Genomic DNA, 19606 nt, shown 5'->3' on the forward strand with positions numbered 1-19606 from the left:
TTTAATTGACTTGACTGTGGTTGTATGACTGATATAGTTTTAATATATGTTTAAATGACTGTTATTGAGTATGGCCATTTTGCATACACGTGTGATGATTGAGCATGACATACACGACATATAGCATGGGGTTGGGAAATTGATATGGAGGAAGTTCTGTTCTGATAGGGTCGCATGAGATGACTGTGGATGATACGAGTCATAAAGGCCCAATCCAAGTTCAAGAACGTGATGGGCTCAAATTGCCACAAGGCCCAATAACGAGATCAAAGGCCCGACAAATGCGGTCCACACTAAATGGGACCATTCAAGAGCTTGTTACCAAGGCCTTAGATGCATACACGAGAGAACAAGAAAATCAAGATTCACTTTCTTGTTTTCAAGAAAATCAAGAAATCGAATCTTGGCCCAATTTTGCTGTTCGAAGAGATTTCAAGAATCAAGAAAATCAAGATTTCAAATCTTGGAAATCTTGGCCCAAGAAACCAAATCTTGCAGCCAAAACGCATTGGATCTCCATTACGAGCGTCAACGACCCAATTTTGGTAGGAGATGGATCACGAGCCCAAATTCTTGAAGGCGAGGCCCAATAACCAAAATCCAGCCCAATCAAGAAATTTCTTCATACTTAGTTGAAAATCAGGCCAAAATGTCAAAGGGCCCAATTTGTAAACATCTTACTTGTTTAATTTAATTTTTTAATCTTTAGGAGCATTACATGTAAAATTCGGCCCAAAACAGCCCATATAAGTGCATGGCCGAATTTACCTTGTTATTTTATTAATTAGGTTTAATTTTTTATTAGTTACTTGTGAGATTAGGATTTGTAAAAACATCTTATTATCATTCAATATATTAAATTTCAGTTTGTTAGAGTGCAGAATTTTCTTTGGGGTTTTCTCCAAGAATTCTCTCTTGAGCTTTCTTTAGAAGTTGTTTTAACAATCTTTTGATTGTGGGAGCCATCTTCAACCTTCTTCTTGCCATCGATATTCTTTGGAGGGGAGATTAGAGCCGTTTGAAGAGATTTGTGAAATCTTTCGGGATTTCAAGGATCTTTAGGACTTATCCTTTAATTTTTGCTGATCAATTTCTTTTCTTTATTTCTGTTGATGCCGAATCTATATCTAATATTTTGCTGTTCTTGTTTGTTTTCTAGCATTGATTAAACTCAAGATCTCATCGTTTAAGTTGTTCTCCTATTGGCAGCACCCATTCGAACCCAAAAATCCCTAATTCCTAGGGTTTGGCCGATTGGATTTCTTTCAATTTGGGAATCAATTGATTGCTGGAAATTGGGCATTCTTGGCCGAATCAATCCCTTGGCAGATTCGCATCTTTTCTTTCTTCTCAATTTCGTTTGATTCATCGATTCTATTTCTTTTCTTCTTGCTGCTCTTTTAATTGAATTTGGGAATTTTAAATTCAAATCTGATTCGGTTTAATCTTGTTCTTTGTTTTTGATTTCAGATCTGTTCGTCTAGGATCTTTCGTAGGAGTTTCTCGTGACTTGGCAACTCGATCTTGGTCCGTGTGCATCCCTTTATCATTTGGTATCAGATTTTGGGCGTTTTGGGTGTTCTTGGTTGATTTCTAAACTGATCTCTATTTTTTAAAGCATAAACAGCAGTTTTACCCAGAAAAATTGTTCAAAAAAATTCATTTGAGTTGGTAAACGTTGTCCTATTGATCTGAAATTTTACATACATGTTTTTGGCACTGTGATTGAATATAAAAAAATTATTCCCGCAAAAAATCAGTCAAAAAAGTCAAAAAATCAAAAAATATGAAATTCAATAAAAATTTAGAAAAAGATTCAGCGGGTTGAATTTGGTGCCCAAAATTTCCAGATCAAAAATTCAATATATAACGACACTCCAGATTTAATTTCATGATTTTTGGAGATCGGGAACACCTCGAACGAAGTTGTCAAGTTACTCCGCAATTTTTCGGGTTTTCTGTTTTCAGCAATTTTTATTGATTCTTAGCTGTAGGTTTTCATTTGTTTACCTTTATTCTTCCTTTACGTTATCTAACACCTTCTTGTTTCTTGTGTTAGTAGGATTTAAACGTGTGCACAACTTCTTCCTCGGTGCAACACGAATCAATTGGTGTCTCGTTAGTTTTTGGCATCCTAGTGCAAATTAGGATTCTTTGGTAGTTTGGTTCACACTCTCTAATTGGTTGATATAAACTCTGATAAAGAACTCACAAGATTGAATTCGACCTCATTGAGAATTTGATTTTTTCTTTTGAGTGATTAACGGTGAGGTTTGATAACTTTTATTTTTGAGTGTTGAGTGTTTTGCAGGTTTTAAAAAAAATGTCTACAGGTGATAATAATAGTGACATATTTAAAAAATTCCAACAACAGTTGGATGAACAGGCTGCTGCTCTTCGAGCTTTGACTGTTACCATCAATGAGGTGCGATTGAATCAAGAACCTCAATATCGAGATCCAATCAAAGAAGATAGGGATAACCAACCCCAGAGGCGCGGCCCTCGACGTGTCACTAGAATGGATGATGATTTTCATGATCGTGGGCAACCTTCTTTGGCAAAATCGAAATTCACAATTCCCCAATTTCGTGGTAAGAATGATCCTGACGCTTATTGTGAATGGGAATCTAAGATTGAACTTATGTTTCGGTATTATAAATGTCCGGATGATGAAAAGGTAGCGTTAGCAACACTGGAATTTTCTGATTATGCATTAAGTTGGTGGACTCAACTTGGGGTAAACCGCCATCAGAATTATGAAGGTGAGATTTCGACATGAGATGAGTTGAAACAGATTATGCGTAAAAGGTTTATTCCACCTCACTACTATAGAGAAATTAAAACAAAGCTGAGAAGACTTATCCAAGGTAGTAGGACAGTGGATGAATATTTTAAAGAGATGGAGATGCTCATTCAGAGAGCTAATGTGGAGGAGGATGAAGAAACAACTATGGTTCGATTTATTGATGGTTTGAACAGGCCGATAGCTAATACATTGAGGCTACAAACTTACATTGATTTGGAAGAAGCAGTTCATAAAGCCATTGAGATCGAGCAACAACTAAAGGAACAAAGGTTTGGTTCCTTCTCACCTTCGCAATATTACCGAGGTAACAATTCCAATTCTGATTTTAAGAGCTCAAAATCACCTTTCGTTACTAACAAGCCTTCTTTGAGTAATGGAAGCAAGCAATCAGATTGGAAAAAAGGGGCTCCTGTTAAAACGCAAACACCTTCTAAGTAGCCCAATTTAGGAGATTCGAGTGCGAAGAGGACTCGTGAGATTGAGTGCTTTAAGTGCAAAGGGCGTGGTCATTATAGTAGGGAATGCCCTAACACGAGATTACTTCTTCTGAAAGATATGGTGAGTACACTTCCGACTCTGATAAAACAGATCCAGATATGCCAGAACTTGTGGATGACAGTGATAATGGCGAAGAGTTGGTCGAACCACCAAAAGAAGGGGACTTTGCTAATTTCCATTGCTTTGTAGTTCGCCGAACCCTTAACATTCAAATGAAAGATGATGAGAGCCAAAGGACCAATATTTTCCATTCTCGGTGTTTTATTAAAGGTAACTTATGTTCACTCATTATTGATAGCGGGAGTTGCTCGAATGTAGTGAGTAGTTATTTGGTGGATTCTTTAAAGTTGCCTTGTACCAAACACCCTAAGCCATATCACCTTCAGTGGCTTAATGAATGTTCCGAAGTTAAAGTTATGAAACAGTCCTTGGTCACTTTTAAACTCGGCAATTATGAGGATGACGTATGGTGTGATGTAGTCCCCATGCATGCGGCACACTTGCTCCTGGGACGACCTTGGCAATTTGATCGCGATGTTACACACCAAGGTAAACTTAATCGATACTCCCTTGTATTTAAAGGCAAGAAATTCACTTTTGCTCCTTTAAATCCTACTGATGTATATAAAGATCAATTGAGGATGATAAAATTTTGTGAGGGGGTAAGGGAGAAAGAGCAAGTACAAAAGACAGAGAGAAAAGAGGCTAATAGTAGTGGAAAAAGTCAAAATTTAAAAAGCCCAAAGGTGAGTGAATCCTCTAGTGGTAAAATGAGCGGAAAAAATCTTTTGGCAACAAAAAAAGATGTGAAGAGAGCCCTACTTAATAAACAACCTTGTATCCTTGTGAGGTTTAGGCAAAATTATTTATCTTTATCTAACATTAACGAAAATTTTCCTAGTGTGTTTCAATCTCTTTTGCAGGATTATGAGGATGTTTTTAGTGAGGCCCCTAAAGGTTTACCACCTTTACGAGGGATAGAACATCAAATTGACTTAGTACCCGGAGCTTCAATCCCAAATCGACCAGCCTATAGATGCAATCCCGAGGAGACAAAGGAATTGCAAAGGCAAGTTGAGGAATTACTAGACAAAGGGTACATTCGTGAGAGCCTAAGTCCTTGTGCTGTTCCTGTCTTATTGGTGCCAAAGAAAGATGGTACGTTTCGTATGTGTGTTGATTGTCGCCCAATCAACAAGATAACGATAAAGTATCGACACCCAATCCCTAGACTTGATGATATGCTTGATGAATTACATGGTTCAATAATATTTACAAAAATTGATTTAAAAAGCGGTTATCATCAAATTCGAATGAGGGAAGGGGATGAATGGAAAACAGCCTTTAAAACAAAATTTGGATTGTATGAATGGTTAGTTATGCTGATACGAGTTACAAAAGCCCAAATTCTTGAATGCGAGGCCCAATAAGCAAATTCCCAGCCCAATCAAGAAATCCATCCATACTTAGTTGAAAATCAGGCCAAATTGTCAAAGTGGCCCAAGTTGTAAAGTTTTATTTTTATTTTTATTTATTTATTTATTTATTTACTTAGTTTAAATTTTTATGTCAATATTCAATCCAAGAGTCCCAGATAAAATGACCTTTGACCAAATTTCCATATTAAAACAATTAGGAGTTTTTTTTATTTTAGTTTTCTAATTAGATTAGGACTAGTTATAAAGCCTATTTAAAGGCATGGCTGTCCACCTTGTTAAACACTTATCATTATTATTAAAATTTCAGATTTGTTGAGAGCAGAATTTTCTTTGAGTTTTCTCCAAGATTTCTCTCTTGAGTTTTCTTTAGAAGTTGTTTTAACAATCTTTTGATTGTGGGAGCTATCTTCAACCTTCTTCTTGCCATTGATATTCTTTGGAGGGGAGATTAGAGCCGTTTGAAGGGAGTTGTGAGATCTTTCGAGATTTCAAGGCTTCTTAGGACTTATCTTTTAATTTCTTACTGTCAATTCTTTCTTTATTTCTACTTGTGCTGAATCATTATCTAATCTATTTTCTGTTTTTATTGTGTTTTCAGCCTTTTTCTATCTTAAGGAATCAGCCCAAAAATCCCCAATTTCTAGGGTTTTTCCATACTCTTTTTGGGTGAAATTAGATTGTCGAAATTTGGGGAAAACTATCTTGGTGTTCAATTGGGCAGAATCACAATCTCCTTGAGGGTTTCAAGAACCCTAACACTTTATTTCTATTCCCAATTTGATTCTTTGCTGATTTGGGGATTTTATTTCAGATCTGAAAATTCAAAAATCTAATCTTTTAATTTTCTGTTTCGTTTCAGATCTATTTGTTTAGGGTTTTCGTAGGAGTTTCTCGTGACTTGGCAACTCGATCTTGGTCCACGCGCAACCTTGTATCATTTGGTATCAGAGCGTTTTGGGTGTTCTTGGTTGATTTCTAAACTGATCTCTATTTTTTAAAGCATAAACAGCAGTTTTACCCAGAAAAATTGTTCAAAAAAATTCATTTGAGTGGGTAAACGTTGTCCGATTGATCTGAAATTTTACATACATGTTTTTGGCACTGTGATTGAATATAAAAAAATTATTCCCGTAAAAAAAATCAGTCAAAAAGTCAAAAAAATCAAAAAATATGAAATTCAATAAAAATTTTAAAAAAAAAGATTCAGCGGGTTGAATTTGGTGCCCAAAATTTCCAGATCAAAAATTCAATATATAAGGACACTCCAGATTTAATTTCGTGATTTTTGGAGATCGGGAACACCTCGAACGAAGTTGTCAAGTTACTCCGCAGTTTTTCGGGTTTTCTGTTTTCAGCAATTTTTATTGATTCTTAGCTGTAGGTTTCCATTTGTTTACCTTTATTCTTCCTTTACGTTATCTAACACCTTCTTGGTTCTTGTGTTAGTAGGATTTAAACGTGTGCACAACTTCTTCCTCGGTGCAACACGAATCAATTGGTGTCTCGTCAGTTTTTGGCATCCTAGTGCAAATTAGGATTCTTTGGTAGTTTGGTTCACACTCTCTAATTGGTTGATATAAACTCTGATAAAGAACTCACAAGATTGAATTCGACCTCATTGAGAATTTGATTTTTTCTTTTTGAGTGATTAACGGTGAGGTTTGATAACTTTTATTTTTGAGTGTTGAGTGTTTTGCAGGTTTTAAAAAAATGTCTACAGGTGATAATAATAGTGACATATTTAAAAAATTCCAACAACAGTTGGATGAACAGGCTGCTGCTCTTCGAGCTTTGACTGCTACCATCAATGAGGTGCAATTGAATCAAGAACCTCAATATCGAAATCCAATCAAAGAAGATAGGGATAACCAACCCTAGAGGCGCGGCCCTCGACGTGTCACTAGAATGGATGATGATTTTCATGATCGTGGACAATCATCTTTGGCAAAACCAAAGAGCGAGCAGCAACGAGAACATCTCTTTCATACTCGCTGCCATGTACAGGGTAAGCTTTGTAGAGTTATTATTGATGGTGAAAGTTGCTCGAACATAGCCAGCACGACGATGGTGGAAAAGCTTTGCTTAACCACTACCAAGCATCCACAACCTTATCAACTACAAGGGCTTAGCAACAAAGGCCAATTTAGGGTCACTCAACAAGTGCGCATCGCCTTTTCTATCGGTAAGTATCAAGACGAAGTTGTGTGCGACATAATTCCTATTCAAGCCTGCCATTTGTTGCTAGGAGAACCATGGCAACTGGATCGAAAAGTCACTCACGATGGTCGTACCAATAGGTATTCTTTCAAGCATCAAGGAAAGAAACTCACCTTAGTGACGCTCACTCCGGAACAAGTCCATGAGGACCAAATCAAACTGAAAAATTCTGTTAAAACAAGTGAGGAAAAAGAAAAAGAGAATGAAAAAGAGCAAAAAGAGATTGAGAGTGAAAAAGAAATTGAAGAAAGAAGAGAAAATGAATTAGAAAAAGAAACAAAAGAAAAAGACGTGGAAAGGGTAGTGAGGAATGTTTCCACTAACCAAGATATGAATTTTTCTTGTGTTGCTACTTTTCAGGTTCCCGAAAGATCGAAAGATAACTTTCAACTTCAATACCTCTCAAATGAAAGACGCTTTCATACGATCAACTTAGGCAAAGATGAAATCACACTACATGATCCCGAAGGTAAGCGAGGTAAGGAAATTTTAGAAACCGAGTCCAGTGCAGATTTGAAAATTATTGATAAAACTTTTGGTGACTTAGTTCTTAAAAGATCCCCTCATTTTGATCCGATTAATTGTTACACTTCGATTGTGGTTGATAAAGTCATTACGAAAAGAAGCGTGATTTGTTATTCTCTTGATTTACCTTGTGTAAAATCCTCGAATTTGTCCAAATCTGTTTTGGAGAATAAGGTAACGAAATTTTCCAAATTTGTTTGCAATTTATATTCGTGCCTTAAACAGTTTATGTGGTTGTACATGAAGTTTGAGTTCCATTTGACAAAGGTTAACTCAACAATGGAGATTCGACTACACTATGCCCCCGATGAGCTAAGGTTTGTTTTAAATGAAAAAGGTAAAATCGACCCTTATTCTTCTGCTTATCGAGGTAAGATGCTTGAAACCTTTGAAACACTTTTGTACTCCTCGGATAGTGATAAAGATCGTGTTGATGAACACTTAGATCGAAACGTGCTTGACTGTCCTATTTTATTTATTGATGATCTATCTGTTTTGATGGTTGATAAAAAGATTCTTGTTTTTGATAATGCATGTGTGAGTGAATCTATAGACCGTCGATTAATGCATGGTATGATTATGCAACTCTGTGAACCATGTGAATCTTTTCAAATACCTACTTGTGACGATTATGTTTACCATTTGATTTATTACTCGCAATTTATTCATGGTTTGTGGGAACAATGTGAGACGACTGAATGCCTTAAAACATGTCCATCTTTGTTTCAAATATTTGACGAGGCAGTGGTGAGTAAATTAGATTGTTTGCATGGTAATCTGAATCTGTCCATTCACATGCGTTATACCTGTTCTATTATGCTAATGATTGGACTACAAGCTTATTTCCGTTGCTATTTACTATCTCATGGCTATTCTTCTCAGTGGACTTAATTGCCATTAGTCCCGTTCGATAGAGGAAAGTCGAGTTCATTTGATTTTTCAGATTCGAGGACGAATCTTTTTGAGGAAGGGGGGAATGATACGAGTTACAAAAGCCCAAATTCTTGAAGGCGAGGCCCAATAAGCAAATTCCCAGCCCAATCAAGAAATCCATCCATACTTAGTTGAAAATCAGGCCAAATTGTCAAAGTGGCCCAAGTTGTAAAGTTTTATTTTTATTTTTATTTATTTATTTATTTATTTACTTAATTTAAATTTTTATGTCAATATTCAGTCCAAGAGTCCCAGATAAAATGACCTTTGACCAAATTTCCATATTAAAATAATTAGGAGTTTTTTTATTTTAGTTTTCTAATTAGATTAGGACTAGTTATAAGGCCTATTTAAAGGCATGGCTATCCACCTTGTTAAACACTTATCATTATTATTAAAATTTCAGATTTGTTGAGAGCAGAATTTTCTTTGAGTTTTCTCCAAGATTTCTCTCTTGAGTTTTCTTTAGAAGTTGTTTTAACAATCTTTTGATTGTGGGAGCCATCTTCAACCTTCTTCTTGCCATTGATATTCTTTGGAGGGGAGATTAGAGCCGTTTGAAGGGAGTTGTGAGATCTTTCGAGATTTCAAGGCTTCTTAGGACTTATCTTTTAATTTCTTACTGTCAATTCTTTCTTTATTTCTACTTGTGCTGAATCATTATCTAATCTATTTTCTGTTTTTATTGTGTTTTCAGCCTTTTTCTATCTTAAGGAATCAGCCCAAAAATCCCCAATTTCTAGGGTTTTTCCATACTCTTTTTGGGTGAAATTAGATTGTCGAAATTTGGGGAAAACTATCTTGGTGTTCAATTGGGCAGAATCACAATCTCCTTGAGGGTTTCAAGAACCCTAACACTTTATTTCTATTCTCAATTTGATTCTTTGCTGATTTGGGGATTTTATTTCAGATCTGAAAATTCAAAAATCTAATCTTTTAATTTTCTGTTTCGTTTCAGATCTATTTGTTTAGGGTTTTCGTAGGAGTTTCTCGTGACTTGGCAACTCGATCTTGGTCCGCGCGCAACCTTGTATCATATGCCTTTCGGCCTTACTAATGCACGTAGTACATTTATGAGATTAATGAATCATGTTTTGAGGCTACATTTGGGTAAATTTGTAGTAGTTTACTTTGATGATATTTTAATTTACTCAAAGTCATTAGATGATCATGTTTTCCATGTTCGAACCGTTTTGGATATTCTAGGAACTGAAAGATTATTTGCCAACCTTGATAAATGCACATTCTGTTGTGATAAACTAATATTCTTAGGTTTCATAGTTAGTGCTCAAGGTATTCATGTCGACGAGGACAAAGTTAAGGCAATTAAGGAGTGGCCGACTCCTAAATCGGTAACTGAGGTGAGATCTTTCCATGGTTTAGCCAGTTTTTATAGACGATTTGTGAAAGATTTCTCTACTATTGCTGCCCCATTGACTGAAGTTATAAAGAAATCAGTGGGTTTCAAATGGGGTGAAACCCAAGAAAAAGCTTTTCAAACTCTAAAAGCTAAGTTATGTTCTGCTCCTTTGCTTAAATTACCTGATTTTGCTAAAACTTTTAAACTTGAGTGTGATGCTTCAGGAATTGGAATTGGCGCCGTTTTAATGCAAGATAAGCAACCTATTGCTTATTTTAGTGAGAAATTGAACGGTGCACAGTTAAATTACTCGACTTATGACAAAGAACTATTGGCATTAGTTCGTGCACTTCAAGTATGGCAACATTATTTGCTGCCTAATGAGTTTGTCATACATACAGATCATGAGTCTCTTAAATGGTTAAAGGGACAAGGTAAGTTGAGTAAAAGACATGCCCGATGGGTAGAATTCATTGAAACATTCCCTTATGTGATTCAATATAAAACAGGTAAAGATAATGTAGTCGCAGATGCTTTGTCTAGACGATATACTTTAATAACTACATTGAATGCTAAAGTCTTAGGGTTTGAACATATTAAAGATTTATATGATGATGATACTGATTTCAGCCATATCTATAAGAATTGTGGACATACTGATTTTGAAAAATTTTATCTTGTCGATGGCTTTCTTTTTCGTTTAAACTGGTTATGCATACCAAAGTGTTCCATGAGAGAATTGTTGATTCATGAAGCCCATAGTGGGGGATTAATGGGACATTTTGGAGTGGCCAAAACACTAGACATATTGCAAGAACACTTCCATTGGCCACATATGAAGAAGGATGTGGAAAAGGTATGTTCCAAGTGCATTACATGCAAACAAGCAAAATCTAAGGTAATGCCTCATGGCCTTTACACTCCTCTACCGATTCCTACTTCACCTTGGGTAGATTTATCCATGGATTTTATTTTAGGTTTGCCTCGAACAAAAAAGGAAGAGATAGTATATTTGTTGTTGTTGACAGGTTTTCAAAGATGTCACATTTTATTCCTTGTCACAAAACAGATGATGCTACACATGTGGCAGACTTATTCTTTAAAGAAGTGGTAAGACTTCATGGCATCCCTAAAACAATTGTTTCTGATAGAGATGTCAAATTCCTTAGCCACTTTTGGAAGGTATTGTGGGGTAAGCTTGGTACTAAATTGCTTTATTCTACTACATGTCACCCCCAAACTGATGGTCAAACTGAAGTAGTTAATCGAATCTTAGGGACTTTATTACGAGCTGTTCTGGGAAAGAACATTAGAAATTGGGAAGAATGCCTACCATTTGTTGAATTTGCATATAATAGATCTATTCATTCTACAACTGGTTATTCCCCATTTGAACTTGTTTATGGTTTTAACCCACTAACAGTACTTGATCTTGCGCCATTACCTCTTGAACACGTTATGAATTTAGATGGCGAACAGAAAGCTGAGTTGGTGAAATCCTTACATGAGAAGGCTAGACAGCGAATAGCCAAAACAAATGACGCCAACACCAACAAAGCAAACAAATGGCGCAAACGGCTTGTACTAGAACCCGGAGATTGGGTTTGGGTCCATTTGAGGAAAGAACGATTTCCTACAAAAAGGAAGACTAAGTTGGACCCAAGGGGCGATGGGCCTTTCCAAGTACTCGAGCGGATCAACGATAATGCCTATAAAATTGATCTACCTGGTGAGTACAATGTAAGTTCTACTTTTAATGTGGCTGACTTGTCCCCATTTGATTTTTTAGATTCGAGGATGAATCTTTTTGAGGAAGGGGGGAATGATACGAGTCATAAAGGCCCAATCCAAGTTCAAGAACGTGATGGGCTCAAACTGCCACAAGGCCCAATAACGAGATCAAAGGCCCGACAAATGCGGTCCAAACTAAATGGGACCATTCAAGAGCTTGTTAGCAAGGCCTTAGATGCATACACGAGAGAACAAGAAAATCAAGATTCACTTTCCTGTTTTCAAGAAAATCAAGAAATCGAATCTTGGCCCAATTTTGCTGTTCGAAGAGATTTCAAGAATCAAGAAAATCAAGATTTCAAATTTTGGAAATCTTGGCCCAAGAAACCAAATCTTGCAGCCAAAACGCATTGGATCTCCATTACGAGCGTCAACGACCCAATTTTGGTAGGAGATGGATCACGAGCCCAAATTCTTGAAGGCGAGGCACAATAACCAAAATCCAGCCCAATCAAGAAATTTCTTCATACTTAGTTGAAAATCAGGCCAAAATGTCAAAGGGCCCAATTTGTAAACATCTTACTTGTTTAATTTAATTTTTTAATCTTTAGGAGCATTACATGTAAAATTCAGCCCAAAACAGCCCATATAAGTGCATGGCCGAATTTACCTTGTTATTTTATTAATTAGGTTTAATTTTTTATTAGTTACTTGTGAGATTAGGATTTGTTGGAGGCCTATATAAGCATTGGCCAGCCACCCTTTGTAAAAACATCTTATTATCATTCAATATATTAAATTTCAGTTTGTTAGAGTGCAGAATTTTCTTTGGGGTTTCCTCTAAGAATTCTCTCTTGAGCTTTCTTTAGAAGTTGTTTTAACAATCTTTTGATTGTGGGAGCCATCTTCAACCTTCTTCTTGCCATCGATATTCTTTGGAGGGGAGATTAGAGCCGTTTGAAGAGATTTGTGAAATCTTTCGGGATTTCAAGGATCTTTAGGACTTATCCTTTAATTTTTGCTGATCAATTTCTTTTCTTTATTTCTGTTGATGCCGAATCTATATCTAATATTTTGCTGTTCTTGTTTGTTTTCTAACATTGATTAAACTCAAGATCTCATCGTTTAAGTTGTTCTCCTATTGGCAGCACCCATTCGAACCCAAAAATCCCTAATTCCTAGGGTTTGGCCGATTGGATTTCTTTCAATTTGGGAATCAATTGATTGCTGGAAATTGGGCATTCTTGGCCGAATCAATCCCTTGGCAGATTCGCATCTTTTCTTTCTTCTCAATTTCGTTTGATTCATCGATTCTATTTCTTTTATTCTTGCTGCTCTTTTAATTGAATTTGGGAATTTTAAATTCAAATCTGATTCGGTTTAATCTTGTTCTTTGTTTTTGATTTCAGATCTGTTCGTCTAGGATCTTTCGTAGGAGTTTCTCGTGACTTGGCAACTCGATCTTGGTCCGCGTGCGTCCCTTTATCAGTGGATCTAGTATTGATCTGTTAAGGTTGCACGGGTCACACAAGACGACTGTGGACCGATGGACGGCTTAAAACCGCATAATCTGATTATGGCTCTATGCCAACCTAAAAATGGCATTGTGCCATCTTGACTATGGGTTTGTGCCAAACGTATTTACCAGTGGCTATGTGCCAACATACTTATTGATGACTCTGTGTTGATCATATTTACCCAAGGTTGTGTACCGATTATATTACCATCGCTGATGTGATCCAGCCTGGGTAGTTGAGTCGAATTCACTTAGTTGCCCGATCGTAGTCGAGAGAGTTGTTGTGCCTCAAATTTTTAGTAATAGAAGTAAAAAAATAGAATAGGATAAGCGGAAGGTTTCGAGAAGTGTAGAATTAGCAATAGGTTCGGCTAAGGGTAGCAAAGATGGATGAAGGATAGAAGGCTCGGTTTGGTTAACAAGAAAGAAATTTAAAATGGGAATGGAAAATGAACTCAACGTCAGGAATGATTTGACACTAAAAAGTGTAACCCGATTCCTATATGGTTAAGGTGAAAAATATGGATAGATGGATAGGTGAACGCCACACCAAAGCTGGTGATAAGTTCAAACAAGATCGGCAGACGCCACTAGCACAAACTAGATAAGTCTTCGAAACTTGTACGAGATATGAGAAGAAGCAACCTCACAAGAACAATGTTCATTAACAAATTTGGCAAAAGTCCTTTGATAATGAAATCAACAAACTATTTATAGGCAATCATGTAGTAACCGAATGGACAAACTAGCTAGCTTAAAGACTAAGCAAATTCGGTCATGAATTAACTAGAATGTTCTAGAATGAAAACATTAAGTAACTAGTCTTGATTCGGCTGATGGGGATGTGTTTGGACAGCTTCATGTATGAGCTTTAATCACTTGAATAAATGTGCACCTTTGGGAGCTCAACGGGTTGTCTAGGTTCGGCCAAGGTGTGCATGAAACTTCCAAGAGGTGTCTCTTGGCCGAATAGGTGCTTAGAAAACTCCAAGGGTCCTCCCACATGCATCGGCTGTACATGGAACTTGGAAGGAGGCTTGAACCTAGCCGTACATGCATTTGCATTAATTGTCTTCCATTCATGCATGTGTGCCGTCCAGGGAAGATGTATCTTTCAATATTCATTAACCCTCCATGTACATGAATGTAAGGCTTCCAAACATTGAACCGAAGCATGCATGTATCTTCCCATTCAGTAAACATTCCCATACATGCACCTTGTCATGAATGAACCTCCACATTCTGCTAACCTACATAATTAAATAACATAATTAAATAAAATAATTATTCATATAATCATAATTAAGAATATTAACTAAACAACTTAATGACAATAACTAAATTCAGACATATTAATTATAAGTCAACTATTAAATTCGGCTAGCCCAAATAGTCAAAATCACTTAGTGAGCTAAGTTGAGCTAGGGAATTCGGCATGAGCTGTAGCAAACTTAGTTAAAAACAAAATCAAAACTTAGTTTATTAAAATGAAGGAGAAATGAGCTGAAATGAGCTAAATTCGAGCTCAAGCGAGCTAAATTGAGCTCAAGTGAGCTGATTGAAGCTGAATGGCGCATGGGGAGCTGGAGAAGAGCTAAAATCGGATTGCAAAAAGGGTGCATAGAGTTTTCAAGGCATTGTCCTTAGCTCCTCCAACGTCATGGACCTTTTTTTCATCCCAAATGCACAACACCAAGGCTGATAAAGCGTCTTGAATTTGCTTGGTTCGAGCTCGAGTCATGGGGCCTTTTGGAAGCTCGCATAGATCTTGGTTTGCATTCAAGGTTGCCCCGGGTGTGCTCACATCAATCGCTGATGGTTATATGCCAAACATAATACAGTTACCAATGGCTTTGTGCCAATTATAATACCGCTACTGAAGGCTTAGAGCCGCATATATACTAGCAGCTTTGCTGCGACTTCAGTTAGTGCCGCAATCGGTGCTAACATTGGTGTGCTGGCTAGATGGGTCGATTTTATCCCCACGTAAGTGTAGGGTTGGTACGGGTGGTGTGTTGGCTGGATCGGGGTGGGATGCATCCTTATACTGTTGCATATCTGTATATGAGATCTGTCACTGTATTGGGCTTAGGCTCACTTGTTCTGTTATTGGTTTGGGTTAGGCCCACTTGATTCTGTTATGGGCTGTGACCCAAATGACATTGTAGTGGGCTTCGGCCCACGTATGCTCTGAACTGGACTGTACTATTACTGTTAAAAGCACTTTGGCCCAGACTACTTCTACATTTTGTTATCTTACTGATTTTTTTTATTTTAGGGGATTACACACTGAGTTTTCATAAACTCACCCCGTTTTTAACTCACAAGTAGTCCCCAGCGTTAGGCAGATCGGTGTTGCAACGGACTCGAAGATGTCCACACGACTGCTCCTACTGCTACGTTAAATTGCTTACTCGTATTTTTTATTTTGGATTTCTGGTTTGTAATAAGACCATTTGTGGGATTTACTTTTAATTGGGCTTTTGATTACTCACTTTAAACTACTAGTCTAGGAAAAGACAAGTTTTCAAACCAATTACTGTTTCCAAAAACATATGTTTTAAACTTTAATCTAAATTAGCTTCCGCAACTGTAAGAGATTTTCAACGAAATTAATAATGTTTTTCAAAAGTGACTAACTTTCCAATGAACCATGTTTTGAAATTAAACGAACACAAACTGAGACTTTACACAAGTTTTTAATAGTAAGAAGGGTTTTTCAAAGAAATCACGATTTTGAAAAACACTTCAATGTGTACCGCCAGATTCAGCCATAACGTCTAGGCCGGGTTTGGGGAGTTATATCAAATTTATTTTCGAGTCTTGTTTGAATTGTAGAAAGTCGTAGGATACAAGTGATATGTCACTAGGGTTACCATTTGGTCGAGCTCTAGCATTTGTTGCAGACTCACCACAGCTCATAGTTCTAGCTTTTATGAGCTTACCGTTTGATACGACCCGCCCCTGGGAACGGCTATTGTTTCAGCCTACAAGCGAGGCTCGTCGTGTTTGCAAGCTGGACGTAGCTCAATCTTATTTTGTGGAGCTTCATTTAGCTCGTTTCCAGCTCCTTTCAAGCTCAATGAGCTCGAATCAGCTCAATTTCAGCTCAAATACTTACGATTCAGCTCAATATCAATTGGACATTAATTTAGTAGCTGAATAATTATTTTGAGACAATTTAATTAGTTTATTACAGCTCAATTAATTTTAGTTGTTTGCATAATTTAAAATCTGGAGAAATTTAATTTTGCATCTTAATTGAGTTATTTTTACATGTCATTAGTTTGTCTTAATTTTTACAGCTTATTAATATGTTTTATGCATTTTTAATGAGTCAAATTTTATTACATGTTTTAATGTGTTTTGTCCAAACTAAATTATATGTGCAGATTTTTAGTGCCGAATTAATATGTTTAACTTGTCAAAGTTTTATTTTAATTATGTCCAGCCAATATTACATCAATTTGAGCTCATTCATGTTTTATGTAGGTTGGCCGAATGTGGATGGAGCATTTAAGCTTGGTGCATGCACAATAGATTCAATGAACCTGGAGATACATGCATCAAATTGGTGAGCTGAATTTGGCATTCCTAGGTGACTATTCAGTCAAGAGAGCTAATGTTTCCAACTCCAAAGCTGTCAATTAATCCTTTCACATTTGCTGGATGCATATTGGCTTTTCGGTTCCATGTGTTCACACTCCATGACTCTTCAATGTTGAGCTTTCACACTTGAATTGGCTGCTCATTACCCTCTTAATTGCTGGTCACTTTTCAGCCAAAAGTTGCAACATAAATGAGCTAATTTATGCCCATTGGCCGAACCTAGCTAACCATGCATCATCCAAGTTTTTCCAAGTCCAATGCTTCATCTAGAAGGTGTCTAATGGAGCTCCATGTTCAGCCGAATCTAGCTAGTTCATTTAAGTGATTCATTTGCTTAATTTTTAAGGAATGTAAGCGACCATTCGGCTAGCTTAGGTGTTGCTTATAAACAGCTGAAATTTTACTTTGTAAAGAACTTTTGACATTTTTAAGTAACGAATTGCTGCCAAATTTGTGAGGCATTTTCTCTCAAATTTCGTTCGGGACCCGTAAGACTTATCTAGCTTCTAGTGGCGTCTTTCCGAGTCTTTCTCTCGAACTTATCACTCCCTAAACCTGAGTGTGGCGTTCACCTTTGATACCTTTGGTTCATACTTTACTAAGTATCGGGTCAAGGTCCTTATCAACCATTTCCAACTCAATTTGGTCCTATAAGTTTCGGGTCGACACTTTTCTTTAGTGTTGGTTCACTCTTGACCTTTTTGAACCATTACCATTTCGTACCAAATCCCTTACCATTTCGTACCAATTCCCAAATACGAAAACGTACCAAAACCAAATACCATTTCTTAATTAATCCTAAACCGAACTCGACCATTCTAGTCATACCATTTCGACTTAAACCAAATCCATATCCAACTTTGCACGGACTTACTTTACTTCTTTGAACTCAAATATATTCTATCTTTTTCTGGTCTAATATACTTCTTCGTTTACGATCGGGAACTAAACGACTCGGGTTCAACTACTAAACCGAGGTCGCATCATTTGGTATCAGAGCTGATACGAGCACGCCTCGCGAACTTCATCGAGCAAGTCTGTCAAGCCGAGCATTGACATGTTGGCAAGCTGATCCCAGCTCGTTTCCAGCTCCACGAGCTCCGTCTAGCTCAAATCCAGCTTATTCAAGCTCGATCCAACTTGCCTGAGCTAAACCGAGCTCACTCCTAGCTCATATTTAGCTCACGAGCTAAACCTTAGCTCAGCTTCAGCTTAGGAGTTTAGCCTCAGCTCAACTTTAGCTCACGAGCTAAAACTTAGCTCATTTTAGTTTAAACTCGGTTTTTTCTTTAATACATTAAATAAAATTTGCACATATTCATTTAAGCATTAAACTTGTCTTATATTAATATTTGTTATTAATATATCATTGTCATTATATAAATTGATTATGTTCACATAGCCGAATTAATGCATGACATTAATGTGTTCACATCATGCCGAATTTATGAGTGTTCATGAGATGTCTTAATGACTTGTTTATTTCATGTAGGTACATTCCTTTGGACGGTACAATGTATGAATGAAGAAACATCTCTTTTGGGCATTCCACACTCATGAATGAAGAAGTATTAAATGCTGGTGCATGTACGGCTAGATGCAATGTTTCTACAAATTCATGCATGTGTCGAATGCATGTATGGACATTAAAGGCTAGTCCATGAATGGATCAAATGCATGGGATGATAGAATGCATGAATGGCTTAAGTGCATGTATGGTGGCTGTCTCTTAACTTTCCAAGGCACTTATTCGGCCAAGAAGTAGCTGCTAACTAATTCTATGTTGACCATAGAGCTCCTTGAGCATGTTCACACTTTGAATTGACCTATAGGCTACTACACATGCATGGATGGGTTCAAGAACGTCCAAGGGAAGGAATTAACTCAATAATTCAACACATTGATTGAATTAAGTGCATGCACAAAGGGGAGAACGAATTTACTAGGTTCATGCTACCATTTATGAACTTACATGCCATTAAAGTGTTTAATTATGAAGATACATGGTCCATACAAGTGCATGAACGTCCCAAGGAGATGAATGCAACCTTTTGGTGCACATACAAGTCACTTGAAGCCTTTCTTTATGACTAAGCATTCATGCACAAACTAAGGGGGAAGAAAGTGTCCATTCAGCTAGTGCATGAATCTGCCGAATTTATGAACTATTTTAATACATTAGTGTGAACGTTTTTATTATTGTGTGAACACCTAGATGCCAAATTTGAATGGTCATCTATGTGCCTATAAATATTTGTTTTCTTTCATTTGTAAAGGACTTTTGACTTTTGACTTTTGATCATTTGAATGAACTTTATTCAAAGAGTGAGTTTTCTCCTCTCTAAATTCGTACGAGTTTCGATCTGACTTATCTAGCGTGCTAGTGGCGTCTATCGTTCTCTTTTGAACTTATCACCTTGCTTTGGTGTGGCGTTCAACCTTCTACAATTCCGCAATCCCACCTTGAACCGAATAGAAATCGGGGTGACACTTTTAGTGTTGAATCGTTTCTGGCGTTTAAGCTCATTTATCCATTCCACCGACTATCCTAGATTTTACCCAACTATAATATCTTTTTACAAAACCGAGCCTTCATTTATCAACTTCCATTTTTCTTATTTTTATCCTTAAATCGAGCCTACTACCCTTATAAATTGACCATCACCTTAGCCAACCTTTAAAACCATTTGAAAGCTTCCGCATCTTTAGCCTTATTTCATCCTATTTCCGTTAACTCAACTATTCCTCGTCGACGATCGGGCAATCAAGTGAATCGACTCAATTAATCCGGGCCGGATCACATCATTTGGTATCAGAGCTACTAAAACGAGAAGTGCCGACATTCGTACCAAGCTCGGAGTAGGTTCGTAACGAAAAAAAAAGTCAAAAAAAAATCAAAAAAAAAATTTTGAGTTGGAATTTAATTTTTTTTTCTCTTCCTTGTATTTTGTTTACTATTGTATTGGATTTAA

This window comes from Gossypium hirsutum, chromosome A13 (genome assembly GCF_007990345.1).
Source record: "Gossypium hirsutum isolate 1008001.06 chromosome A13, Gossypium_hirsutum_v2.1, whole genome shotgun sequence".
Taxonomy (NCBI): Eukaryota; Viridiplantae; Streptophyta; class Magnoliopsida; order Malvales; family Malvaceae; genus Gossypium; species Gossypium hirsutum.